This window comes from Hyperolius riggenbachi, chromosome 2 (genome assembly GCF_040937935.1).
Source record: "Hyperolius riggenbachi isolate aHypRig1 chromosome 2, aHypRig1.pri, whole genome shotgun sequence".
Taxonomy (NCBI): Eukaryota; Metazoa; Chordata; class Amphibia; order Anura; family Hyperoliidae; genus Hyperolius; species Hyperolius riggenbachi.
The window spans coordinates 53,595,095-53,622,221 of record NC_090647.1 but is presented as its reverse complement, the minus strand read 5'-3'; the positions used below and the strand labels follow the sequence as shown (position 1 = coordinate 53,622,221).

The following is a 27,127-nucleotide window of genomic DNA, read 5'->3' as shown; positions in this document are numbered from 1 at the left end:
CTTTTCACCAGCGTGGTGCAATGGTTATCACGCCTAAAGTCTCTAACTGGGTTAGCACCGCTTTGTGAATCGAGCCATAAATGTGCTACTGAGATGCCCTGGGTGCTAAAAATGGTGTTTGGTTCACTTTAAGTGCAATCAGTCGATAGCATGCAGTCACATGGGTGCCCGCCAAACACCCCCAGGATGGCTGTAAATGGCATCAGGCTGAAGCCTCAGGATCCATGCATCCTCGCTACGCCGAGTTCTTTGGCTACGCCCACATTGGAGGTTGGCGATAGGAAAAGGCCCTGTGGTTAGGTTAGTAAGAAAGGAGATTTGGGCCACGAAAAGATAAAGCCTAAGATCAGACCAGATCATTTCAGGTTCACCAGACAGGAGGAGATTTCGGGCCGGCAAGGCAGGCGGTTAGGTTAGTCAGTCACAAGGAAGGAGATTAGAGTCAAGAAAAGACTAGAGGTTATGATAATATTAGATATAGGAGACTGTGGAAATATTTAGGAGAATTATCGGACTTTAGTTAGTATATAATAGTGTGTATGAAACTCTGCCAAATTATCTTGCCTCAAAAACTACAGCGGTAAAACCCGTGCCCCGAAAACCTACATAAAAGCCATTGGAGCGAGAAAACGGCATTTGTTCCTCTTTAGTGACTATGTATAAGCCTTGACCCATCCACTTACTTCCTTTTCCGATATGCTCGCACATCCACCCCAGCCATGCACTGCATATTCATTATGGAGAAGGCTCCGCTCTATAATTAGCCGGTGAATAAGTAACACTTCAAAAAATGTAACTGCACTTGAGTCGGATTACCTCAAACACTGGAAAATGTGAAGATTTAAAAACCATTACTTCAGCATTAAAGAGATTACAGACAGTGTCAGGGCTGCTCCGGGTGCCGGGGAGAGGTGGGGGTGGGAACACTTGACTTCCTAAGTGTTGTTCATCACTGCAAGAACTTATGGCGCTGGTAATGTATGTGAGAGGCGGAATAGCAGGTGTTTCTGGTGACTAGCGCACTCTGAGCTCCCCGACACCAATAAGAATCAAACAAGTCAATCTGCATTTTACGCTTTTCCCTGTGTGACTTTATTAGCAAACATTTAAAGGATAAGAACATTTATAACTTTCATAGACTAAATCAAGCCCAAAACGTTCTTATTCACACAATTATAATGTACTTCTGATTCTGTAGTGGGGGAAAACACAGACAGACAGACAGACAGACAGACAGACACACACAGACAGACAGACAGACAGACAGACAGACAGACACACACACACAGACAGACACACATACACACAGACAGACAGACAGACACACACACACACAGACAGACAGACACACACACACACACACACACACATATACACACACACACACACACACACATATATACACACACACACACACACACACACACACACACACAGACACACACACACACACACACACACACACAGACAGACAGACAGACAGACAGACACACACACACACACACACACACACACACACACACACACACACACATTCAGAGACAGGAAACGGTCAGGGCCATGGCACAGTGAGAGGGGTTTCAACTTAATATTAGCCTTACTGGCGTATCTGATGAATAGAAAAGGTGCAGGAATAGGAAAGGGAGTTTCGGCTACTGATTGGGATGAAGTTCAATCCTGGGTTAAAGTTACTCTTTAACTACTTGAGGACCGGAGGCTTACACCCCCCTAATGACCAGGCTTTTTTTTTTTTTACAATTCAGTGCTCTGCAGCTTTAATAGCTTGCTGCAGAGCCATATAACTTATCACACAAATGAATCCCCCCACCTTTTCTGCCCACCAACAGAGCTTTCTATTGGTGGGCTTGGATGGCTGCTGCAGGTTTTTTTTTTTAATTCATTTTTATTTAATCCTTATTTTATTTTAAATAAAAATGACTATTTTATTTTCCCCCTCCCATACACCCCCCCCCCCCGACAGTCAATCAGGACGATCTTCTCCCACAGGCATCAGCCTATGAGAGGGGATTGCGATCGGAGCGGCTCCAGGGGACAGCCGAGTGACAGGGCTGTCCCCAGTACAGCGCTACAAGCAAAAGAAAAGGCCATTTCTCCCTCATTCAACCGGGGATGCGCTCATTGGCGCATGCGATCCCCGCTAATCTCCACCCACTGCTCTTGACGCCTTGCAGCCTTAGGCGGTCCTGGGGCTGCCACCTTCCTGAGGCCTATCGGCGTTAGGTTGTCAGGAAGGGGTTAAAAGGAACATGAGGTGAGAGGGGATATGGAGGGTGACACATTTATTACCTTAAAGAAAGAGACACTGAAGCGAGTAAAAAACTCGCTTCGTCTCTTATATTCAGCAGGGGCATGTGTGCCCCTGCTAAACCGTCGCTATCGCACCGCACAACGGGGGTCCCTTACCCCCCAATTCCCCCCCTGAAAAATCTTGGTCGTAGATTTTGCTGCTCCTAGAGGCAGGGCTAACAGCTGCAGCCCTGCCTCACAGCGCCGTCTATCAGCGGGGCATAGCCGCCTCTACCCCGCCCCTCTCAGTGAAGGAAGACTGAGAGGGGCGGGGGAGAGGCGGAGATACGCGCTGACAGACGCGCGTGAGGCAGGGCTGCAGCGGTTAGCCCTGTCTCAATGCGGAAGAGATCCCCGGCGAGAGCGGAAGGGATTTGGGGGGTAAGGGACCCCCGTTGTGCGGCGGTTTAGCAGGGGCACACATGCCCCTGCTGAATATAAGAGAAGAAGCGAGTTTTATACTCGCTTCAGATTCTCTTTAAAAGGAACCCGAGGTCTGAGACCTATGGAAGCTGCCATACAGTGTCCTAACTAAGGAGTTATGTGCCCCAGTGCAAGTTTTACATTGGGGCCCCCAAGCACTCTACACATAACAAAACCTGCACAGGACAACCACAGTGTCACATCCCAAAAACATATTAATTTAATTGGCTTCCCCCTAAATTGGCCCTAGACTTTGATACATGCATTACACGATACATACATAGACATAGGACAATGGTAGGGACTAGATTGTGAGCCCCTCTGAGGGACAGTTCGCGACAAGACAATATACTCTGTACAGCGCTGTTTTAAGATGTCAGCGCTATATAAATACTTAAATAAATATCAGTTGCTGCCAGTTATAACTGAAAGGATGACTGATGTGCAACGTAATGTTCATGTTTCCCTATGGATCAAGTGGGCCATATTACAGTTTAACAGTGTGCTGACCAGGAAGCGGTTATGGGGTAATGACCATTTTCAAAATGAAGGACGGAGAATTCCATTGATCACAGCGGACAAACGGGACGCAGTAGAGGAGAAAGATTGAGGAGTAGACTACGTGGGAGGTAAGTATGACTTGTGTATGTTTATTTTTACTTAATTGTCAGTTCAGGTTTGCTGTAACCCTTCCTTCTTCCAGCGTCAGTCAATATATTGATCTTATGATAACTGCACATATGGCCCACCTGCCAAGTGTTGGTCCTCAGGGGGCTGACCTGCTGTCCTGCTTCTTTCTTCAGTATTCCCAGTCTTTAGTCTCCTCCAGCATCAGTAAAGCCTGGAAAGGAATACAAACATTGCAGATCAATAACAGATCACAGCGCCCTTTCTAACCTAGCCAGCCATAACGGTTATTCCACTTGTACCAGCTGAGAAAATACAGCAACGGGTCTATATGTAAAGATACCATAAAAATGTAAAACATTTCCTAGCATTAATGCGAAGATGCGCACAAGTTTGCACAAAAATGCAATGCCATTGAAATACATGAAATGTGCTGGTTACCGTTTATGGAAAATCGCTAAATGCATGCCGTTCCTAACAAGCATGACCTCTGCCTTGTTCTGTAGGTCCGTTAGTCGGGAATATTGTTTATTCACAGTTACCATACTATATTTCCACTAGTTGACCTAACCCCATTTAAAAATGGGCTCTAGGTCTCTTCATGCCGCCACCACCGCCTCCAGTCAGTGTGCATGCGCGCACCGTCCGCCGCGCATGCACCGCCCTACACATGCGCACCAGTCCGCCCGGTTCCCTGGCCCCGTCCTCCTGTCCCAACGGCAGTCCGTGCTGTACATGCGCAGTAGCGCAAACACAGGGACACTTAGAGATTATTATATAGTACTAGGCCTACGGCGCGCTTAAAAACAGACGCTAGGCTCTTTTCGCAGAAGCCAGGCACGCGGCCCCACTTCCCACGCTGCGCACCAACGGCCGCCCGCCACCCTGTCCCTATCCTCCTCCTCTTGGCTACACATGCGCAGTAGCCAAAAACCACGGACACACGGACAGGAGGATGATGCAGGGACAGTTAGCTTTTTATTATATAGGATACCAAAATAATGTAAACCATTTGAAAGGAATACCTGTTCTTCCCCCCTCCTTTCCAGTCATGACTGTGTAAAGGCTACTTGTATGCCATACAGTGTGATGTCGGCATTAATGTTATACTCACTGGGGGGAAAGGTAATTGTAAGAGTGAGTAAACCTCCTCCGGTTGCCATGGGAACGTAAACCATGTGATTACCGTTGTGTTATCACATGACTATAGCCTACTACAAAGCTATGGCAGCCACGAGCACTTGTACAATCATCCATGAATTAAAGGGAGCCATGATGCAATTGTTCTTGACTTAACACCATTACAGAGTTGCCATGGTAACGCCAGGAGCCTATATCCATTTTCAGAATGTCAAAGAGCCTCAAGGCACTGTTGTAGTCCTACTACACGTCCGCCTGATACAAACCCGAAACAGCCACAGACTAGGAACCTTTACTGGTTTTCGAAGACCTCGTTTCCACGATTCGCTAACGATTAGCTAACGAGTGATTGATATTGGTCTGCAGCAATGAGATTTTATTGCGATATTATTCCCTGCACTAAATTGTATATCTTATCACCAGGTTTTTTCGGAATTTCTGCAACAATCCAATAATCTTAGTCTGATTGCTTTTCACAGAGACCTGGCTTGTCATTCGATCAGTATTAACAATTTGACCATTCAATTTTGATTACATTTCAGCAAAAATCGAGTGCAGCACAGCACTATGCAAGCCAGTGAACCTCCGCTGCCACCTCTCCCCATCGCCCTGTGGGAACAAATCTAATGACTCTTTAAAGAGACTCAGAAGAGCCATTTTGCTGTTTTTTTACTTACCCGGGGCTTCCTCCAGCCCCATAAGCATTGCTGTGTCCCTCACCGTCCTCTTAAGCTCCTCCTTTAAGCCTTAAAGTGAGCCAGAGACAAAGCACCCTCATGTATTTTACCATATATATCAGTGGGAACATTCGAGAAAACACCTACCCTGCTCTCTGTTTCATTCTGCACTGCACAGCTTGTTTCTTATCAGACCTGATAAAATCCCCGACTGAGCATTCAGTCTGACTTTGCTATAATGACTCAGCTATAATGATTCCTGAGCAAAGCCAGCAGGGGGCAGGCTTGGACTTGAAAAGACATGAGAGAACACAGACTGAGCTATAAATATTCCTGAGCAAAGCCAGACTGAATGCTCAGTCTGGGATTTTATCAGGGCTGATAACAAGCAGGCTGTGCAGTGCAGAATGAAACATCGAGAGCAGGATAGGTGTTTTCTCTAATGTTCCCACTGATATATATAGTAAAATACATAAGGGTGCTTTGTCTCCGGTTCCCTTTAAACTCCAGTAAGCGGCTCAGTGACATCAGCAGGAGGTTTTCTGCACGTGCGCAAGCACAAAAGGCCCCATCTGACGTCCCTCAGTCAGACTGAGCCAGACTGAGTTGCGTACCAGGGGTTGATTGCGGCTGAACAGAGGATTCCGTGAGGACTGTCGGAGGACAGCAAGGGACAAATCCATGCTTATGGGGCTGGAGGGAGCCCCGCGTAAGTAAAAAAACTGCAGCATGACTCGTCTCTAAATCTCGTTAAAGCGGAATATAACCCAGAATTTCTTATTTGCTCTAAAAGATTATTTACAGCATATAATATACTAACACAATGTTTTTTTTTTTAGTAAAACAGCATTTAAAGGGTTACATCACCAATCGATTATTCAGGATAGCCACTTTTACGGTAATTTCCCTGCTCTCAGTAACAGAATTTCCTATATCTATAAATTGCTGTATGTTGGTATGTAGCCCCGCCCTTCCTTTGATGCTAAGCCTAGGCTGTTTAGCTATGTAAAATTCTCCTCCCAGAGCATTCTGAGGCTCCGGGCATTATTTTCACTGACTTCAGGACTCTCAGTCAGTAATTAACCTCCTTAGCGGTAACCCAGTGATACACACGGGGTAGCCGCCGCGGAGGATCACATGGCCCCAGGACTTAAAAAAAAAAATGGTGCAATACGCTTTAGCTAACGGTGCGCTAGCTAAGCGTATGCACAAAGTTGCTCCGGTCCCCCGTGATCGCCCGCAATTACTTCCGGGATACGTACCCCCCAGCGTTCCCACGCCAGGGCGCAGCCACCCAATCAACTCTAGGCCTCGCGATGACGGCGATCGGGATTGCGGCTGACGTCATCTCCGATCGTCGCCATAACAACGCCGGAAGCAGATCGGTAAACTGCGCTCTTCGTGGGATCGTGGCAAGGTACGTATAGCCGGCGGCGATCGGCGGGCATGGGGGGGGGGGGGGGGGACCGGAGCAACCTTGTACATACGCTTACCTAGCGAATAGATAAAGCGTTTAAAAAAAATTTGTGGGCAAAAAACCTCCTGGTGGACGCAGTCTCAGAAACTGCTTACTGCCAAGGGGGTTAAACATTCTGCAGAGCTGCACCTGGCAGGACTAAAGATTTTGCCTCCTGTAATACATTTCAGAATGTAAATCAGGGTGCAGAAAGATTTTATAATGGGCAAACACTGACTTAATAATTACCGGTACTTTACATACTTACATACTGATCACCTGGCAGAACTAAAAATGTCACCCCCAGTGACAAATTTCAGAATAAAAATCAGGGAGAGGAAAGATTTTACAATGGGCAAACACTGACTATAAATGAATATTGTAAACAATAAGCAATTTTATTCATTCTGTTATTTCACTACCGTTCCTCTTTAATTAATCTAATTTGTTGATCTAATGAATTGTATGTGTAGTACGGGAAATTACTAGAACATTAGTAGCATATTTTTATTTTCAGTTATATAGTTATTTTCATAACATTGTATCATTCTCTAATATTTGCAGTTTACACATTACTCAGCATTCTTATGCTACGTACACACATGCGACAACGATCGTTCGTTGTCAACGACGAACGATCTTTTAATTGACGAAAGAACGACCGAAGTAAAGTTAGTTGTAAAAAGTGTGTAACGATCACATCGTTAGAACGAACGTTACACCACGTAAAAGCACTTAATGTGCCTGCGCATAAAATTGTAAAGTTCCTTGGAGAAAAAGAGAAATGCGCATGTCCAGCCTGGTACGAACGATCGTTTCCAACGATGTACCACTTTTGCTAACGATCGTCGGTGGTAAAAATCCGCCAAGACAGAACTTTGTTTTGTAGAGATTTGCCTCGTTCGTCGTTTACCTTAATAGTCGTTGGTTCGATTTTGTAACGATCGTCGTTGGTAAAGATCGGGGAACGATCGTTACAAACGACTATAGTCGCATGTGTGTACGCACCTTAAATGTTTTTACAGAGCTGGCTGGTGAACTTTTAAACTGTCATCTGCAGAGAAAAAGAAAATACAGTGACTGACAGTTGAGATAACCAGCTTCAGAAGACAGAGCTCTCTGCGACTTTAAAAGTCCTGGAGCTCAATGGCTCTTTTGCACGGATAACGACTGGAGTTTCTGTACTGGAAACAATATTAGACTTATGTCTCTGCTCCTAATGTTTTATTTCTTAGCTGTACTACACATACATTTTTTTTTTTCGCTTCAGTGTCTCTTTATTGGGCTACCTTATTTTTACAATTGAGGAATAAGTGGCAACAGCCAAGCCTTTATAAATAGTCCCTATTACAATTCACCCTTTTCTTTTGTTTGTTTTATTCACCGAAATGGAGTTGGGTTATTTGACCGGCAGAGACACAAACCGTTAGTTTTCTCATCTCATACATATTAACCAGCAAGAAAAACAAAAGCCGTTCCTAAAAGCCCCTTCCTTCTATATTTTTGTTCTTTAACAGACAGTTTACAGTTATCCGAAATTAACTCAGCCAAATATTTCTTTTTTCCTTTTTTATAAAGAGAGGCGAGTATCAGTCAGTCCTACATTGTGTAGATAATTGATCATTATACTTGTATTACTCTGGGCCAGAAGACTGATCTTATAATTAACTGGGACTCCGCTCCTAATTAGGATATTTGTTATTCATGTTTGGCAGGGAGAATCAAGTACATAGTAAATTACCATAATGCCTCTACCTAAAAAAAACACACAGAAAAATATCCTTGTAGTAAATCTGAACTTATGAATAATAATCAGAGACATCAAGAAAAGCCTTGATGAGGGGGGGAAACCTGTTCCTGATATGTAGGCTGGGTGGAAACAGAGCTGATGTGAAACAGAACTGTTATTATTGACCTCGGCCTGCCTGTCACCGCAGTCCTGACCTTGGGGGCAGCGTCCCGGCTTGCCAATCAAATATCACAGCATCTGTTACATTTCTGGCTGTACTGTAGGGAAACAGGACTGTCGGCTGACCTGCTGACCGCATGCTGGGCAGGCGCACATGTTCAATCGAGCCAGACCGCCACACATATCACCCACCAATACAACCCTAGTTATGACTTTTTTTTTTCATGCATACGATATTAAATTTGCGTTAATTAGCCGAGCACAATGTTTTGCGCACCGCAGATCTGTCATATTTTCAATAAATATATTAAAATGTTCTGGCTGGCTGCCTTCTGTTATCTTATTTCCTACTGAGTGTAATTTTACTGGATATAATACTGTATTTTTTGGACTATAAGACTCACTTTATCTCCCCCCCCCCCCCCCCAAATTAGGGGAAAAAAGTCACTGCGTCTTATAGTCCAAATGCAGGGAGTTCCCGACTTGTGAACACCAGCCAATACGGACCTCCAACCCGCCACAATGTTGGGGATTCCCTGTACTATGCCCATGCAGAGGAGGACACAGGGGGGCACAAAGGGGCATGGAGAAGGACACAAGGGGGACACAGGAGGACACAAGGGGGACAGAGGAGTATACGAGGAGACACAAGAGGTACAAGGAGGTATGAGGTACAAAGGGGGCATAATCCACAAGATGCCGCTTCACCATAGATGCACCAGGTTTAGCATATATTTTTTTCCTCTGGTTTTTGTCCTCTAAACCTAGGTGCAGGGTCGGACTGGGACAATGGGGGCCCAGCAAAGAAATTTCAACCTGGGGGCCCACACATCCCATGATTGCGGTGAAAAAAGGGCGTGACCATGCACCGGAAGGTGGGCGTGGTCATGATGTATTATGGACAGGGCCAAATGTACATGATCTTAGCAGCATTGTAATTCAGAGACACTGCTGCCCAGCAAAACTTTGCACAGAGTCCCCTCCTTCAATATAAAGTAATGTCCTACTTTGCAGAGGTTGCGACCGCATCGGGGTCCTTGGGCCAAAGGGGCCCCCGAAGGGCCCTCCCTCAACTACAGTATTACCTCTCTATTGGTTCTTTGCTCATAATAATCACTTCTATAGATACTTTGAATAGTGGTAATCATTAAGAAGCTATTTCCCATCCCCTTCTTGCACCTCTGACACTGTAGTTGCCATTGGCAGGTTTTGGTGCGTCGTATCAATTGTTATGTATAGAGTGCTTGGGGGGCACCATTGTAAAATTTGCATCGAGGTCTACAGCTCCTTAGCTACGCCACTGCTCTCAGCATGAGTGATTATAGCACTGAGAAGAGAATTTTTGTGCTGCAGGCAGCAATTGCAGCAATCTGTCAGACAAGGAGGGGGGGGGGGGGGGGGTGCCACCAGAGACCTGGAGGGGGGGCCCACCGAGGGAAAAAACTGTACTACTGTGGCCCAGTCCGACCGTGCCTAGGTGTGCCTTATGGTCAAGAGCGTTCTATAGTCCGAAAAATACGGTAATTGGGGCACCAACTAGTCTCTTCCTATGAGGGCAGACCATTTGAAGCCCTCCCTCATTTCTACTGGTAAACAAGTAAAGGGAGTCTGAAGCGAAAATAAAAACAAAAATCAGATGCTCACCTAAAGCCTAATCTACACGATATGACTCTTTATGCGATTCGGTTACGATTCTATTTACGATCCGATTAAATCCGACATGTCCGATCGGGATTTGATTCAATTCGATTTGCCATTGCGATTCGCACAAAGAATTGTATCGTGTAGATGGGGCTTTAGGATAGGGAAGGCTCTGGGTCCATGGGTTGGAGACTGCTCTCCGCCGCTGCCCGAGGCTGTGGAAGTCTTAGGGAGCCCGAGTGCCCCTGAAGGCGGGCCGCTCTGTACTGCGCATGCACAAGCACGCTGTCTCGCACACTCGCACAGTATGGAGCCGCCCGTCTTTGGCGCACTCAGGCTTCTGAACACTTTGAAGCCTCCTGCGGCGGGGGTTTTGAACCGGAGATCTAGTGCTGGAACGTGGGGACTGTGAGGAGAACAGGAAGGCTCTATTGGATCCAGAGCCTTCCCCCTCTTTAGGTTAGGTTCTGTTTTTTGCTTTTATGTTCACTTCAGATTTACTTTGAAGCTAGGCACACACATTCAATTTTTTACTGGTCAAAGTCTGGCCTTTAGTGATGGTCACATCTAGGACAATTTATGGAGAAGCATGTGATCAGTTTGGTCAGGTGACACGGCAGCACATGGATAGCACTTTTGCCTTGAAACCGATGGGTCCCTGGTTTAAACCCCAGCCAGGAAACTATGTGCATGGAGTTTGTATGTTCTCTCCGTGTCCATGTGTGCTTCCTCCAGGCACGTTGTTTTCCTCCCGCATCCCAAAAACATATAGATAAGTTAATTGGCTTCCCTTTAAAATTGGCCCTAGACTATGATGGATGTATGACTATGGTAGGGATTAGATTGTGAGCTCCTCTGAGGAACAGTTACGTTACAAGACTATTTACTATGTACAGCACTGTGGAAGTTGTTGGCACTATATAACTAAATAATAATACTTAATAATAATAATAATAATAGATATGCAAGTCTCTGATTTGCTAGTCATGATCATGTGCTAATGCAGGAGGTGATCACAGCAAATCAGAGCTTCGCAAATGTATCAGCTGATCAAACAACTCACATGCTTCTCCATGAGTTCTCCTAGACATGACCATCACTATTGGCCAGTTTTACTATGTCCATGTCGTATGATAGCCAACCAATTTGAAATACTAATTTAGCAGCGTCACACGATGGGTCTGATGTCAAAACTCGATACATGCAGTACGGAACCCATATAATGTACATGTTAACAGTTATGGTGAAGCATACTCAGGGACTGGCCTACCATGAAGCCATCTGAATCAAGTGATTCAGGCAGGGGTGTTTGGACGAACAGTTTGAGCCACCTGGCTGAGGCGAGAGAGGCTCCAGTCTCAGGGTGCAGTGTAGGAGGCGTAAACAACTCACTCAGCTAACAAGCAGAGATAAATAAGAAAAGAGCATACATAACAGTGACTGCAAGCCAGATAACTATAGATGAAGGTTTTGGGGGCTCTGGGGCACCTCTTATTCTAATAGCAATCGGTGTGTGACGGCTGGAGTGGGAGGGATGGAAGGGGCGCACTTCGGTGTCTCAGCCTGGGGTGCTGGAGGACCTTGCCCCGGTTCTGCTGGCTCCTGCCTCCTCTCTGCTCTCCCGCCTGCCTTCCTGGCACACACACTACCCTCCTCATTCAATCACCATGGCCAGTCAGAGGGGAAGCTTTAGCACACAACCAATCAGGTGGGGGTGCTGGAGCCAGACCGGCCAATCACAGCTGCCTGCTGCTCCTTTTGCTAATTGGTGCAGATGGTCTCGTGCAGCAGCTCAACAGAGGAAACCTGGACGACGCCAAGGGACCTCAAAGACTGGGGAAGCTGGAAGATGCCCCAGGTAAGTAAGAGTCGACTCCCCCCAGCCTCCACCCTCTGTTCAGGTGTGCTTTAAGAATAACCTGCATTCCAGCAATACTATAAATAAGAGCAGACAAGGATTACAAAATTCCATTCCAGGTGCATTGGATCACGTTTGTTCTCCGGTGTTCTCCAGCTTTAGTAAGTCAACCCTAATGTCATTAAACAGCGGGGCAATCCTCTATTCCTGGAGGGTAAATTTCCACTGCCGGACCTGCCTCATAGTGCGGATTCAAATGATTACAAATGCCTGCGTGTGACGGATTCCTTGCAACAATCTCTGCCTGTGCCCAGGCGGCACAAAACCAGGGAGAGTCCTCCAAGGGAAGAAAAGAGCAGCAGCTGATTTACTGTTTATTGTCGAGCCCTTCAGACAGAGGCTAACTAAATCTTCTTAACATCCTCTGGAAAAAAAAGTTCCTCACAATGGTTTATGGCAATTGAGCAAATGAAAAGCATTGAAGATATGCTGACGGGGGCACATTAAACATGTTATTTTATTCTCCCAATGAAGGATCTGTTAGAAAACGAGACAAATGGAGCATACTAGCCTTGAACCCTTTATTTGCAGAAGCCACTGAAAAGATTGGTGAGGTGGGGGTTCTTTTTTAGCGGTGGGGGTGCAAAGGGGGAAGAGGAAGTACTTAAAAGGCACCTGACACAAGAGTAGAGTGTTTGACCACATAGGTCTGCAAGTAGCATGGATACTTTGGGTACCCCCATATTACCACATTACCTAGTATATGATTGAAGGGTCACGTAGCCTGACCATTTACCCGTATTACGTGCCACCCTCCTCTATTTTAGACTTAAAGTGAAGCTCCGGACTAAAAATCTACTCAGCAGAACTGAAAAGGCTTGGTGTTTCTTTAACAGTTCCACAGCATCAGAACTTTGTTTTTCTTACCATAGCATCATTTTTAGCTGCATTTTTAGCTAAGCTCCACCCATCAAAGAAAAAAAGCCCGGGCTTTCATCTTTCACGTGAACTATCCATTGACATTTAAACAAAATAAAACGTTATGGCAGGAGACCCAGGCGGACGCTACTGCTGACACAGAGACATAAAAAAGCAGGACTAAAGCTTGCCAAGATGTACTTGAGCAAGACAAAATCCTACTAGGAAAACAGCTTGTGGACAGATGAGACCAAGATAGAGCTTTTTGGTAAAGCACAACCTTCTACTGTTTACCGAAAACGGAATAAGGCCTACAAAGAAAAGAACGCAGTACTTACAGTGAAATATGGTGGAGGTTCAATGTTTTGGGGTTGTTTTGCTGCTTCTGGCACTGGGTGCCTTGAATGTGTGCAAGGCATCAAATCTGAGGATTGCCAAAGGATTTTGGGTCACACTGTAGGGCCCAGTGTCACAAAGCTGGGTTTGCGTCCGAGATCTTGGGTCTTCCTCCAGGGCGATGACACCAAACATTCGTCAAAAGCACCCAGAAATGGATGGCAACAAAGCGCTGGAGAGTTCTGAAGTGGCCTGCAATGAGTCCAGATCTAAATCCCATTAAACACTTGTGAAATTAAAAATTAAAACTGCTGTTGGCAAAAGGCACTCTTCCAATAAGAGAGACTTGGAGCAGTTTGCAAAGGAAGAGTGGTCCAAAATTTTGGGGGGAGAGGTATTATTGATGGTTATAGGAAGCGACAGATTTCAGTCGTTTTTTTCCAAAGCGTATGCAACCAAATATTAAGTTAAGGGTGCCAATAATTTTGTCCAGCCCACTTTTGGAGTTTTTTGTGACATTATGTACAATTTGCTTTTTTCCTCCTTTTGCTGTTTTGTTCCAGTACTTGATTTTCTGAAAAAAAAAATTCTGGGGTGCCAACATGTTTCGTCCATGACTATGTACAATGTGTTTTTACTGCTGTTTTATGTACGAGCAATACTTTTAGACTCATCTATTAAACTAAATGGCTTTACACATGGTAGCTCTTTTCTCTGCGGTTACTCAGGGTGACGTTTATATGAGAACACTACAGGCTGTGAAACTGGCCATCCACCTGTGTGCCCACAGAGCTGATGGCGGTTGAGCAAGGGGAGGAAACCCGATATAACAGGTGGCGGTCCACTACCCTACCCCTCACAGTGGCATTGGATGTATGCAGAAGTCACTAAGGGTGTTGTGATTTGTCTGTAACAGTCTTTTGTTTACATTTTGAGATGTTGTTGGTAAAAGAGGTCCTTAAAGCTACAGGTGCCCTGTTTGTACGAACTGAGCGCAACTGTTTCTGATTGCTATAACTCAAAATTATTTGCATCCCATTGACCATCGCTACAGATAGGCACATCATATAAATAATAGGATGAACGTAGAGAGGTTGGGATGCCTAAAATGGAACTTCCTGATTGTGCACGTTCCTGGGTAAGCAGTGAACCAATGACACACACAAAATATCGTTGTCATGGTTTAAAGCAAGCCTAATTTGCATATTGTTCCCTTTTATTGGTTTTATACACAAGAATCGAGCCAGACTGACTGAGATAACATTTATCGCAACAGAAACATTTATGATTATACTAGCTGATGGCCCGGCGTTGCCCGGGTATGCATTTGGCTGGTGTTGGCTCCGCCCACTTTTTCAAACCCTAACACAAAATTACTCAATGACCAAGTTTGTGAGCTTTGCGGTCTTTGGCATCAATAATTTGAACTAAAATGAAACAAATCTGATTGGCTGTTTGTGGCTCCAACCCCTTTTCTGAATTTGAACCCCAATCACCCAATAACCAACTGTACCAGGTTTGAGGTTTGTGCCATTAACAGTGCAAGAATGGCAGCAATTACATATTCCCCTTGAAAATCAGTCTGTGAATTTTGATTGGCCTTTAAAGGCTCCACCCACTTTAATGAATATTAATCCCAGTCACCCAGTGACACTGTGCAAAGTTTGAGAACCCTGCCATTAACAGTGTAAGAATAGCTGCAGTTTACATTTTCCCAGTGAAATTTGTATTTGTCTCTGCCCACTTTTTGGTTATGAGAATAAAAAGTAGCCTATATGTTATTCCAGGTAATGTACTATGTGTGTGCCAAATTTCATTCAAATCCGTTCAGCCATTGTTGCGTGATTGAGTAATAAACATCCAAAACTTTCACATTTATGATATTAGTGAGATTAGAATGCTTGCAATGCAGGGCAGGATGTAGACTGCATAATAAACAGAGCAGTGGGTAAATGGAATTATGGCTGACAATCCTGATTTATCATCAGTGGAGTTATCCTTTAACTTGCCCTTTATTCAGGACAATGTTAGCTTGCCCTACAAGTATAATAAATGGTGGTGGGGATGGAGGGAAGGGAAGCTAAATACACAAATATCGCTACCTAGCAGGCAATCGATATAGTGTAGGTAGAATAGTACCGCTGGCATCCTGTGTTTCTGCAGCCTTTATGCTGTAGTCAATAGACCCGCATGCTTCCAGCGCCGCCACATTCAGCAACAAGATCCTGAGAAACATCTGTAGCTTGCGATTTGATTTTCCAACTGCCTTCATCCTATTAACACCAAACATCCACTTAATGCACTCAGGGTTGAGCAAGTAAATTATTTATCCACTGTCTACTTTTAATGCATATTTGATAATGCCGCTACATTAAAATGTCGTCGTTCAATAGTTTATTTCTTACTTGTGATTTTTTTATTAACTCTTGACGGACCAATAATAAAAGATTACTTAAAGTACACTTAAATTGGAACAAAAAAGTGGATTTTTATATACCAGCCCCCTTGAGCAGATTGTCGCTAGTTGACTGTTTACATTGTAGCTGTCATTTACCGCCGCTCCCCCGCCTCCTGCATATGGCCGCTCCCCGCCTGTGTCCCTTCTCTTCCCGCCTCCATAAGCTCCCTCCAATCGGCTTACTGGGAGGGAAGGGACACAGGCGGTGAGCAGCGATATGCAGGAGGCGGAGGAGCAGCGGTGACTGACAGCTACAATGTAAACAGTCAGCTAGCGACAATCTGTGTGTCCCTAGCATGGCAGTTTTTATATTGAGGGATAGCAAAGCACAAGGAGGGGGGGGGGGGGGGGGGGCTGGGGGCGCACTATAAGGACACAGAGGCTCGGCATTGTTTGCCGAATGTGCCTCTGTGTCCTAATATTCATGTCAGAAACCCACCTCGGGTTCTCTTTAAAGAGCAACTGATGCAAGAGTTATAGGGAGGCTGCCATATGTATTTCCTTTTAAACAATACCAGTTGCCTGGCAATCCTGCTGATCCTTTAGCCATAGATCCTGAACAAGCATGCAGCAGATCAGGTGCTTCTGACAATATTGTCAGATCTGACAAGATTAGCTGCATGCTTGTTTCTACTACTACTGCAGCCAAATAGATCAGCAGGGCTGCCAGGCAACTGGTATTGTTTAAAAGAAACGTAACATGGCAGCCTCCATATTCTTCTCACTTCAATTGTCCTTTAATAGTAGTGGTCAATAAGGTGAATATTTTATGCCAATGGTATGCAAATGTATGCAGTTTGGAAATGGACCAATCAGACCACTTTCATCTCTCTCAAACTGTAGTTGTCCTTTAAGCAGTGGTTCGGGTTCGAGCTCTGTATGCCTGCAGGCTAGCAACACATTCTGTTACTATGAAGGGGGAGGGAGGGAAGACGTGTGGCGCACTATGGAGCGGGAGGGAAAACAATAGTGTCAACCTACGCTCTGACGAGATTATCTAGCAGGCCAGACCTGTTACCGACACATTGGGGAGGGCCTAGGGCAGCTGTACACACACTACATCAGGGCTGCGCAAAAAGTTAAACGGCCCGGGCGGAATGCTGTAGACCGCGGGCTGCATTCCTTAAATTCCAACCCCCCTCCCTCATCGATTCCCATGTCACATCTCCATGGCAACAGAGCTTCACATGACTTGATGTTGGGAGGTGCCAACGTATTTCACGCTGGCTGCCAGTGTTTAATACGTCCCGCCGTTACGTCACGTCACGTGACGCCCTGTTGCCATGGAGACATGACACAGGAAATACTGATCGAGGTGAGTTTCAAATTCCCTGCCGCCTGCTCCCAACTCTGCAGGGAGGGAGAGGGGGAGGAGAGTAACCGCACACACGGGCTGTATTTAAGCCCACGGGCCATAGTTTGCCCGGCGCTGCACTCGTCAGAGTCAGAAGAACAATTCAGAACGGTCTAACGATCTTTGCCATTCCTTTGCCTTGATTTGCTGTCCCTGCAGTGTAACACCATCTGAAACAGCACCTATAGAGACATTTTCCTGTCCCGAGACTTTCCTGTACAGACCACGGAATAATGCTGTTAGAACATTCAGCTTAACGAGGCGGCTCGGCAGTTTTCACCGCTTCCTAGAAAGAAGATGGAATAAAGAGCAAAGGAAATTGGACCAAATTGCTGCATATTTAATTACATCTACAAAATTTAGCTTGGCACCTTATAAATCAGCAGCAGAGCTCAGATAGAGAGCGAGAGCAAGGCCTGGCTGTTTCCAGAATGCAGAGAAGCACACAGATTCCCTGCACTTGTCTGATCAGGGCCTGGCTGTTTCCAGAACGCAGGAAGCACACAGATTCCCCGCACTGGTCTGAGCAGGGCCTGGCTGTTTCCAGAACGCAGGGAAGCACACAGATTCCCTGCACTTGTCTGATCAGGGCCTGGCTGTTTCCAGAACGCAGGAAGCACACAGATTCCCCGCACTGGTCTGAGCGGGGCCTGGCTGTTTCCAGAACGCAGGGAAGCACACAGATTCCCTGCACTTGTCTGATCAGGGCCTGGCTGTTTCCAGAACGCAGGAAGCACACAGATTCCCCGCACTGGTCTGAGCGGGGCCTGGCTGTTTCCAGAACGCAGGGAAGCACACAGATTCCCCGCACTGGTCTGAGAGGGGCCTGGCTGTTTCCAGAATGCAGGAAGCACACAGATTCCCCGCACTGGTCTGAGCGGGGCCTGGCTGTTTCCAGAACACAGGGAAGCACACAGATTCCCCGCACTGGTCTGAGCGGGGCCTGGCTGTTTCCAGAACGCAGGGAAGCACACAGATTCCCCGCACTTGTCTGATCGGGGCCTGGCTGTTTCCAGAACGCAGGGAAGCACACAGATTCCCCGCACTTGTCTGAGCGGGGCCTGGCTGTTTCCAGAACGCAGGGAAGCACACAGATTCCCCGCACTTGTCTGAGCGGAGCCTGGCTGTTTACAGAACGCAGGGAAGCACACAGATTCCCTGCACTTGTCTGAGCGGGGCCTGGCTGTTTCCAGAACGCAGGGAAGCACACAGATTCCCCGCACTGGTCTGAGCGGGGCCTGGCTGTTTCCAGAATGCAGGGAAGCACACAGATTCCCCGCACTTGTCTGAGCGGAGCCTGGCTGTTTACAGAACGCAGGGAAGCACACAGATTTCCTGCACTTGTCTGAGCGGGGCCTGGCTGTTTCCAGAACGCAGGGAAGCACACAGATTCCCCGCACTGGTCTGAGCGGGGCCTGGCTGTTTCCAGAACGCAGGGAAGCACACAGATTCCCCGCACTTGTCTGAGCGGTGCCTGGCTGTTTCCAGAACGCAGGGAAGCACAGAAATTCCCCGCACTTGTCTGATCGGGGCCTGGCTGTTTCCAGAACGCAGGAAGCACACAGTTTCACCGCACTAGACTGAGCGGGGCCTGGCTGTTTCCAGAACGCAGGGAAGCACACAGATTCCCCGCACTGGTCTGAGCGGGGCCTGGCTGTTTCCAGAACGCAGGAAGCACACAGATTCCCCGCACTGGTCTAAGCGGGGCCTGGCTGTTTTCAGAACGCAGGGAAGCACACAGATTCCCCGCACTTGTCTGATCAGGGCCTGGCTGTTTCCAGAACGAAGGAAGCACACAGATTCCCCGCACTGGTCTGAGCGGGGCCTGGCTGTTTCCAGAACGCAGGGAAGCACACAGATTCCCCGCACTGGTCTGAGCGGGGCCTGGCTGTTTCCAGAATGCAGGGAAGCACACAGATTCCCCTCACTTGTCTGAGCGGGGCCTGGCTGTTTCCAGAACGCAGGGAAGCACACAGATTCCCCGCACTTGTCTGAGCGGGGCCTGGCTGTTTCCAGAACGCAGGGAAGCACACAGATTCCCCTCACTTGTCTGAGCGGGGCCTGGCTGTTTCCAGAACGCAGGGAAGCACACAGATTCCCCGCACTGGTCTGAGCGGGGCCTGGCTGTTTCCAGAACGCAGGAAGCACGCAGATTCCCCGCACCTGTCTGAGCGGGGCCTGGCTGTTTCCAGAACGCAGGGAAGCACACAGATTCCCCGCACTTGTCTGAGCGGGGCCTGGCTGTTTCCAGAACGCAGGGAAGCACACAGATTCCCCGCACTGGTCTGAGCGGTGCCTGGCTGTTTCCAGAACGCAGGGAAGCACACAGATTCCCCGCACTGGTCTGAGCGGTGCCTGGCTGTTTCCAGAACGCAGGGAAGCACACAGATTCCCCGCACTGGTCTGAGCAGGGCCTGGCTGTTTCCAGAACGCAGGGAAGCACAGAAATTCCCCGCACTTGTCTGATCGGGGCCTGGCTGTTTCCAGAACGCAGGAAGCACACAGTTTCACCGCACTAGACTGAGCGGGGCCTGGCTGTTTCCAGAACGCAGGGAAGCACACAGATTCCCCGCACTGGTCTGAGCGGGGCCTGGCTGTTTCCAGAACGCAGGAAGCACACAGATTCCCCGCACTGGTCTAAGCGGGGCCTGGCTGTTTTCAGAACGCAGGGAAGCACACAGATTCCCCGCACTTGTCTGATCAGGGCCTGGCTGTTTCCAGAACGAAGGAAGCACACAGATTCCCCGCACTGGTCTGAGCGGGGCCTGGCTGTTTCCAGAACGCAGGGAAGCACACAGATTCCCCACACTTGTCTGAGCGGAGCCTGGCTGCTTCCAGAACACAGGGAAGCACACAGATTCCCTGCACTTGTCTAAGGGGAGCCTGTCTGTTTCCAGAACGCAGGAAGCACACAGATTCCATGCACTTGTCTGAGCGGGGCCTGGCTGTTTCCAGAACGCAGGGAAGCACACAGATTCCCCGCACTGGTCTGAGCGGGGCCTGGCTGTTTCCAGAATGCAGGGAAGCACACAGATTCCCCTCACTTGTCTGAGCGGGGCCTGGCTGTTTCCAGAACGCAGGGAAGCACACAGATTCCCCGCACTTGTCTGAGTGGGGCCTGGCTGTTTCCAGAACGCAGGGAAGCACACAGATTCCCCTCACTTGTCTGAGCGGGGCCTGGCTGTTTCCAGAACGCAGGGAAGCACACAGATTCCCCGCACTGGTCTGAGCGGGGCCTGGCTGTTTCCAGAATGCAGGAAGCACACAGATTCCCCGCACTGGTCTGAGCGGGGCCTGGCTGTTTCCAGAACGCAGGGAAGCACAGAAATTCCCCGCACTTGTCTGAGCAGGGCCTGGCTGTTTCCAGAACGCAGGGAAGCACAGAAATTCCCCGCACTGGTCTGAGCAGGGCCTGGCTGTTTCCAGAACGCAGGGAAGCACAGAAATTCCCCGCACTGGTCTGAGCAGGGCCTGGCTGTTTCCAGAACGCAGGGAAGCACACAGATTCCCCACACTTGTCTGAGCGGAGCCTGGCTGCTTCCAGAACACAGGGAAGCACACAGATTCCCTGCACTTGTCTAAGGGGAGCCTGTCTGTTTCCAGAACGCAGGAAGCACACAGATTCCATGCACTTGTCTGAGCGGGGCCTGGCTGTTTCCAGAACGCAGGGAAGCACACAGATTCCCCGCACTGGTCTGAGCGGGGCCTGGCTGTTTCCAGAATGCAGGGAAGCACACAGATTCCCCTCACTTGTCTGAGCGGGGCCTGGCTGTTTCCAGAACGCAGGGAAGCACACAGATTCCCCGCACTTGTCTGAGCGGGGCCTGGCTGTTTCCAGAACGCAGGGAAGCACACAGATTCCCCTCACTTGTCTGAGCGGGGCCTGGCTGTTTCCAGAACGCAGGAAAGCACACAGATTCCCCGCACTGGTCTGAGCGGGGCCTGGCTGTTTCCAGAACGCAGGAAGCACGCAGATTCCCCGCACCTGTCTGAGCGGGGCCTGGCTGTTTCCAGAATGCAGGAAGCACACAGATTCCCCGCACTTGTCTGAGCGGGGCCTGGCTGTTTCCAGAACGCAGGGAAGCACACAGATTCCCCTCACTTGTCTAAACGGGGCCTGGCTGTTTCCAGAACGCAGGGAAGCACACAGATTCCCCGCACCTGTCTGAGCGGGGCCTGGCTGTTTCCAGAATGCAGGAAGCACACAGATTCCCCGCACTGGTCTGAGCGGGGCCTGGCTGTTTCCAGAACGCAGGGAAGCACAGAAATTCCCCGCACTTGTCTGAGCAGGGCCTGGCTGTTTCCAGAACGCAGGGAAGCACAGAAATTCCCCGCACTGGTCTGAGCAGGGCCTGGCTGTTTCCAGAACGCAGGGAAGCACAGAAATTCCCCGCACTGGTCTGAGCAGGGCCTGGCTGTTTCCAGAACGCAGGGAAGCACACAGATTCCCCACACTTGTCTGAGCGGAGCCTGGCTGCTTCCAGAACACAGGGAAGCACACAGATTCCCTGCACTTGTCTAAGGGGAGCCTGTCTGTTTCCAGAACGCAGGAAGCACACAGATTCCATGCACTTGTCTGAGCGGGGCCTGGCTGTTTCCAGAACGCAGGGAAGCACACAGATTCCCCGCACTGGTCTGAGCGGGGCCTGGCTGTTTCCAGAATGCAGGGAAGCACACAGATTCCCCTCACTTGTCTGAGCGGGGCCTGGCTGTTTCCAGAACGCAGGGAAGCACACAGATTCCCCGCACTTGTCTGAGCGGGGCCTGGCTGTTTCCAGAACGCAGGGAAGCACACAGATTCCCCTCACTTGTCTGAGCGGGGCCTGGCTGTTTCCAGAACGCAGGGAAGCACACAGATTCCCCGCACTGGTCTGAGCGGGGCCTGGCTGTTTCCAGAACGCAGGAAGCACGCAGATTCCCCGCACCTGTCTGAGCGGGGCCTGGCTGTTTCCAGAATGCAGGAAGCACACAGATTCCCCGCACTGGTCTGAGCGGGGCCTGGCTGTTTCCAGAACGCAGGGAAGCACAGAAATTCCCCGCACTTGTCTGAGCAGGGCCTGGCTGTTTCCAGAACGCAGGGAAGCACAGAAATTCCCCGCACTGGTCTGAGCAGGGCCTGGCTGTTTCCAGAACGCAGGGAAGCACAGAAATTCCCCGCACTGGTCTGAGCAGGGCCTGGCTGTTTCCAGAACGCAGGAAGCACGCAGATTCCCCGCATTTGTCTGAGCGGGGCCTGGCTGTTTCCAGAATGCAGGAAGCACACAGATTCCCCGCACTGGTCTGAGCGGGGCCTGGCTGTTTCCAGAACGCAGGGAAGCACAGAAATTCCCCGCACTGGTCTGAGCAGGGCCTGGCTGTTTCCAGAACGCAGGGAAGCACAGAAATTCCCCGCACTTGTCTGATCGGGGCCTGGCTGTTTCCAGAACGCAGGAAGCACACAGTTTCCCCGCACTAGTCTGAGCAGGGCCTGGCTGTTTCCAGAACGCAGGGAAGCACACAGTTTCCCCGCACTAGTCTGAGCAGGGCCTGGCTGTTTCCAGAACGCAGGGAAGCACACAGATTCCCCGCACTGGTCTGAGCGGGGCCTGGCTGTTTCCAGAACGCAGGAAGCACACAGATTCCCCGCACTGGTCTGAGCAGGGCCTGGCTGTTTCCAGAACGCAGGGAAGCACAGAAATTCCCGCACTTGTCTGATCGGGGCCTGGCTGTTTCCAGAACGCAGGAAGCACACAGTTTCACCGCACTAGTCTGAGCAGGGCCTGGCTGTTTCCAGAACGCAGGGAAGCACACAGATTCCCCGCACTGGTCTGAGCGGGGCCTGGCTGTTTCCAGAACGCAGGGAAGCACACAGATTCCCCGCACTGGTCTGAGCGGGGCCTGGCTGTTTCCAGAACGAAGGAAGCACACAGATTCCCCGCACTGGTCTGAGCGGGGCCTGGCTGTTTCCAGAACGCAGGGAAGCACACAGATTCCCCACACTTGTCTGAGCGGAGCCAGCCTGCTTCCAGAACACAGGGAAGCACACAGATTCCCTGCACTTGTCTAAGGGGAGTCTGTCTGTTTCCAGAACGCAGGAAGAACACAGATTCCATGCACTTGTCTGAGCGGGGCCTGGCTGTTTCCAGAACGCAGGGAAGCACACAGATTCCCCGCACTGGTCTGAGCGGGGCCTGGCTGTTTCCAGAATGCAGGGAAGCACACAGATTCCCCTCACTTGTCTGAGTGGGGCCTGGCTGTTTCCAGAACGCAGGGAAGCACACAGATTCCCCTGTCTTGTCTGAGCGGGGCCTGGCTGTTTCCAGAACGCAGGGAAGCACATAGATTCCCCTCACTTGTCTTAGCGGGGCCTGGCTGCTTCCAGAACACAGGGAAGCACACAGATTCCCCTCACTTGTCTGAGCGGGGCCTGGCTGTTTCCAGAACGCAGGGAAGCACACAGATTCCCCACACTTGTCTGAGCGGGGCCTGGCTGTTTCCAGAACGCAGGAAGCACACAAATTCCCCGCACTGGTCTGAGCGGAGCCTGGCTGTTTCCAGAACGCAGGGAAGCACATAGATTCCCCTCACTTGTCTGAGCGGGGCCTGGCTGTTTCCAGAATGCAGGGAAGCACACAGATTCCCTGCACTGGTCTGAGCGGGGCCTGGCTGTTTCCAGAACGCAGGGAAGCACACAGATTCCCTGCACTGGTCTGAGCGGAGCCTGGCTGTTACCAGAATGCAGTAAGCACACAGATTCCCCGCACTGGTCTGATCGGGGCCTGGCTGTTTCCAGAAAGCAGGAAGCACAGAGATTCCCCGCACTGGTCTGAGCGGGGCCTGGCTGTTTCCAGAACGCAGGGAAGCACACAGATTCCCCGCACTGGTCTGAGCGGGGCCTGGCTGTTTCCAGAACGCAGGGAAGCACACAGATTCCCTATACTTGTCTGAGCGGAGCCTGGCTGTTTCCAGAACGCAGGAAGCACACAGATTCCCCACACTTGTCTGATCAGGGCCTGGCTGTTTCCAGAACGCAGGGAAGCACACAAATTCCCCGCACTGGTCTGAGCGGGGCCTGGCTGTTTCCAGAATGCAGGAAGCACACAGATTCCCCACACTAGTCTGAGAGGGGCCTGGCTGTTTCCAGAACGCCGGGAAGCACACAGATTCCCCGCACTTGTCTGAGCGGGGCCTGGCTGTTTCCAGAACGCAGGGAAGCACAGAAATTTCCCACACTTGTCTGAGCGGGGCCTGGCTGTTTCCAGAACGCAGGGAAGCACACAGATTCCCCGCACTTGTCTGATCAGGGCCTGGCTGTTTCCAGAACGCAGGGAAGCACAGAAATTTCCCACACTTGTCTGAGCGGGGCCTGGCTGTTTCCAGAACGCAGGGAAGCACACAGATTCCCCGCACTGGTCTGAGCGGGGCCTGGCTGTTTCCAGAATGCAGGAAGCACACAGATTCCCCGCACTGGACTTAGCAGGGCCTGGCTGTTTCCAGAATGCAGGAAGCACACAGATTCCCCGCACTGGTCTGAGCGGGGCCTGGCTGTTTCCAGAACGCAGGGAAGCACACAGATTCCCCGCACTTGTCTGAGCGGGGCCTGGCTGTTTCCAGAACGCAGGGAAGCACACAGATTCCCCGCACTGGTCTGAGCGGTGCCTGGCTGTTTCCAGAACGCAGGGAAGCACACAGATTCCCCGCACTGGTCTGAGCAGGGCCTGGCTGTTTCCAGAACGCAGGGAAGCACAGAAATTCCCCGCACTTGTCTGATCGGGGCCTGGCTGTTTCCAGAACGCAGGGAAGCACATAGATTCCCCTCACTTGTCTGAGCGGGGCCTGGCTGTTTCCAGAATGCAGGGAAGCACACAGATTCCCTGCACTGGTCTGAGCGGGGCCTGGCTGTTTCCAGAACGCAGGGAAGCACACAGATTCCCTGCACTGGTCTGAGCGGAGCCTGGCTGTTACCAGAATGCAGTAAGCACACAGATTCCCCGCACTGGTCTGATCGGGGCCTGGCTGTTTCCAGAAAGCAGGAAGCACAGAGATTCCCCGCACTGGTCTGAGCGGTGCCTGGCTGTTTCCAGAACGCAGGGAAGCACACAGATTCCCCGCACTGGTCTGAGCAGGGCCTGGCTGTTTCCAGAACGCAGGGAAGCACAGAAATTCCCCGCACTTGTCTGATCGGGGCCTGGCTGTTTCCAGAACGCAGGAAGCACACAGATTCCCCGCACTGGTCTGAGCGGGGCCTGGCTGTTTCCAGAACGCAGGGAAGCACACAGATTCCCTGCACTTGTCTGATCAGGGCCTGGCTGTTTCCAGAACGCAGGAAGCACACAGATTCCCCGCACTGGTCTGAGCGGGGACTGGCTGTTTCCAGAACGCAGGACAGCACATAGATTCCCCGCACTGGACTTAGCGGGGCCTGGCTGTTTCCAGAATGCAGGGAAGCACACAGATTCCCCGCACTTGTCTGATCGGGGCCTGGCTGTTTCCAGAATGCAGGGAAGCACACAGATTCCCTATACTTGTCTGAGCGGGGCCTGGCTGTTTCCAGAACGCAGGGAAGCACACAGATTCCCCGCACTTGTCTGATCGGGGCCTGGCTGTTTACAGAACGCAGGAAGCACACAGTTTCCCCGCACTAGTCTGAGCGGGGCCTGGCTGTTTCCAGAACGCAGGGAATCACACAGATTACCCGCACTGGTCTGAGTGGGGCCTGGCTGTTTCCAGAACGCAGGAAGCACGCAGATTCCCCGCACTTGTCTGAGCGGGGCCTGGCTGCTTCCAGAATGCAGGAAGCACACAGATTCCCCGCATTGGTCTGAGCGGGGCCTGGCTGTTGCCAGAACGCAAGGAAGCACACAGATCCCCACACTAGTCTGAGCAGCCAGCAGACAGGATTTTACAAGGGGCAGACTGCGCTCTGGCATGGAGACACCGATACTGTTTAAGTTGAAAGCTAATAAGTAAAACAGCTGTCTGCACAGGAGGGTCAGAGAGAAGCCCAGAGACAAGTGGAATTACGGCTCTCGCAGAGGCAGCCGTGGAATGTTTATGGGTGTGTTCCTAGAAGGGATGAAAAATGGAGTGCTCTACCATATACCATGGGAACCGCACCGCTTCTAAGGAATCTGAGTCACAAGTTTTAATTTATTATATTTATGATCAAAATTTCAAGGATGATTGTTGATTTTTCCTTCTAGTTTATATTGGAGTTGTTAGAGGCTGAACAACATTAAACTGCAGTAAAATAAAACAACCACAAGATGTTACTGTCTGTAGAATGTGGTGATGATCTCTATGGTATTGTGATTTCCTGTATTCTCTCTTTGTTCCTCTCTGTTCTAAGTAAGCTGCATTTCCTGATGGTGGTGTATGTTTTATCTCTGCACGTTTTTCTTCAGTAAAGAGTTCTAACTTGTTATACTGGGTGCCTATCAACGTGTACAGACCACTCTGCTCTATCAGGGATATCAGAAGGCAGGCATGGGCTTTCGAGTCCAGAAGGACTCGAATTCAGAATTCAAATGAAGTCTAATGACTTCAGCTGTGACCACAGGCAATGGGGGGTTAACTTACCCAGAAGTCTTCAGGAACGTCTGCGTTCCATTACGCATCATGGGTGTAATGAAAGCCGCGTTCCATGACTCACTATCACACTACTTCTTTCAAGCCGGAAGGAGGAAGCACGGTAGTGAGACGTGGAACGCGGCTTTCATCACGCCTATGACACGTATTGTAATGCATACGTCCCCGAAGACTTCTGGGTACGTTAACTTCCTGCTGCCTGTGGTCACAGCTGACTTTATTTGAATTCCGAATTTGAGTCCTTTTAGACTCGAAAGCCCATGTCTGTCAGAAGGACATGATCAGAGGTCCTGTTTTTTTAGGGTGTAGCATGGACTTGTGTTTTTTGGAAATAATCTACCCATCGAAATGTGCTACCTGGAAGGATAAGGCTGGTTCACTGAGGATTCTGGGTTGGGAGTCAGGTGACTGCACCTAGCCAATGAACGGCATCCAATGTTTCCCAATCACTACAAG

General features: G+C 49.6%; 1 protein-coding gene across 9 annotated transcripts in view; it reads right to left on the bottom strand.

The window, feature by feature from the left end:
- Positions 1-27,127, bottom strand: part of FAT3 (FAT atypical cadherin 3) — an 863,405-nt gene that overhangs the window by 639,679 nt on the left and 196,599 nt on the right. For 7 of the 9 annotated variants that reach the window (XM_068266799.1, XM_068266797.1, XM_068266801.1 and 4 more), the window contains exon 3: positions 3,480-3,571. The gene's annotated coding sequence lies outside the window, so the exon portion shown is untranslated. The other 2 variants (XM_068266798.1, XM_068266800.1) reach the window with 2 other exon arrangements.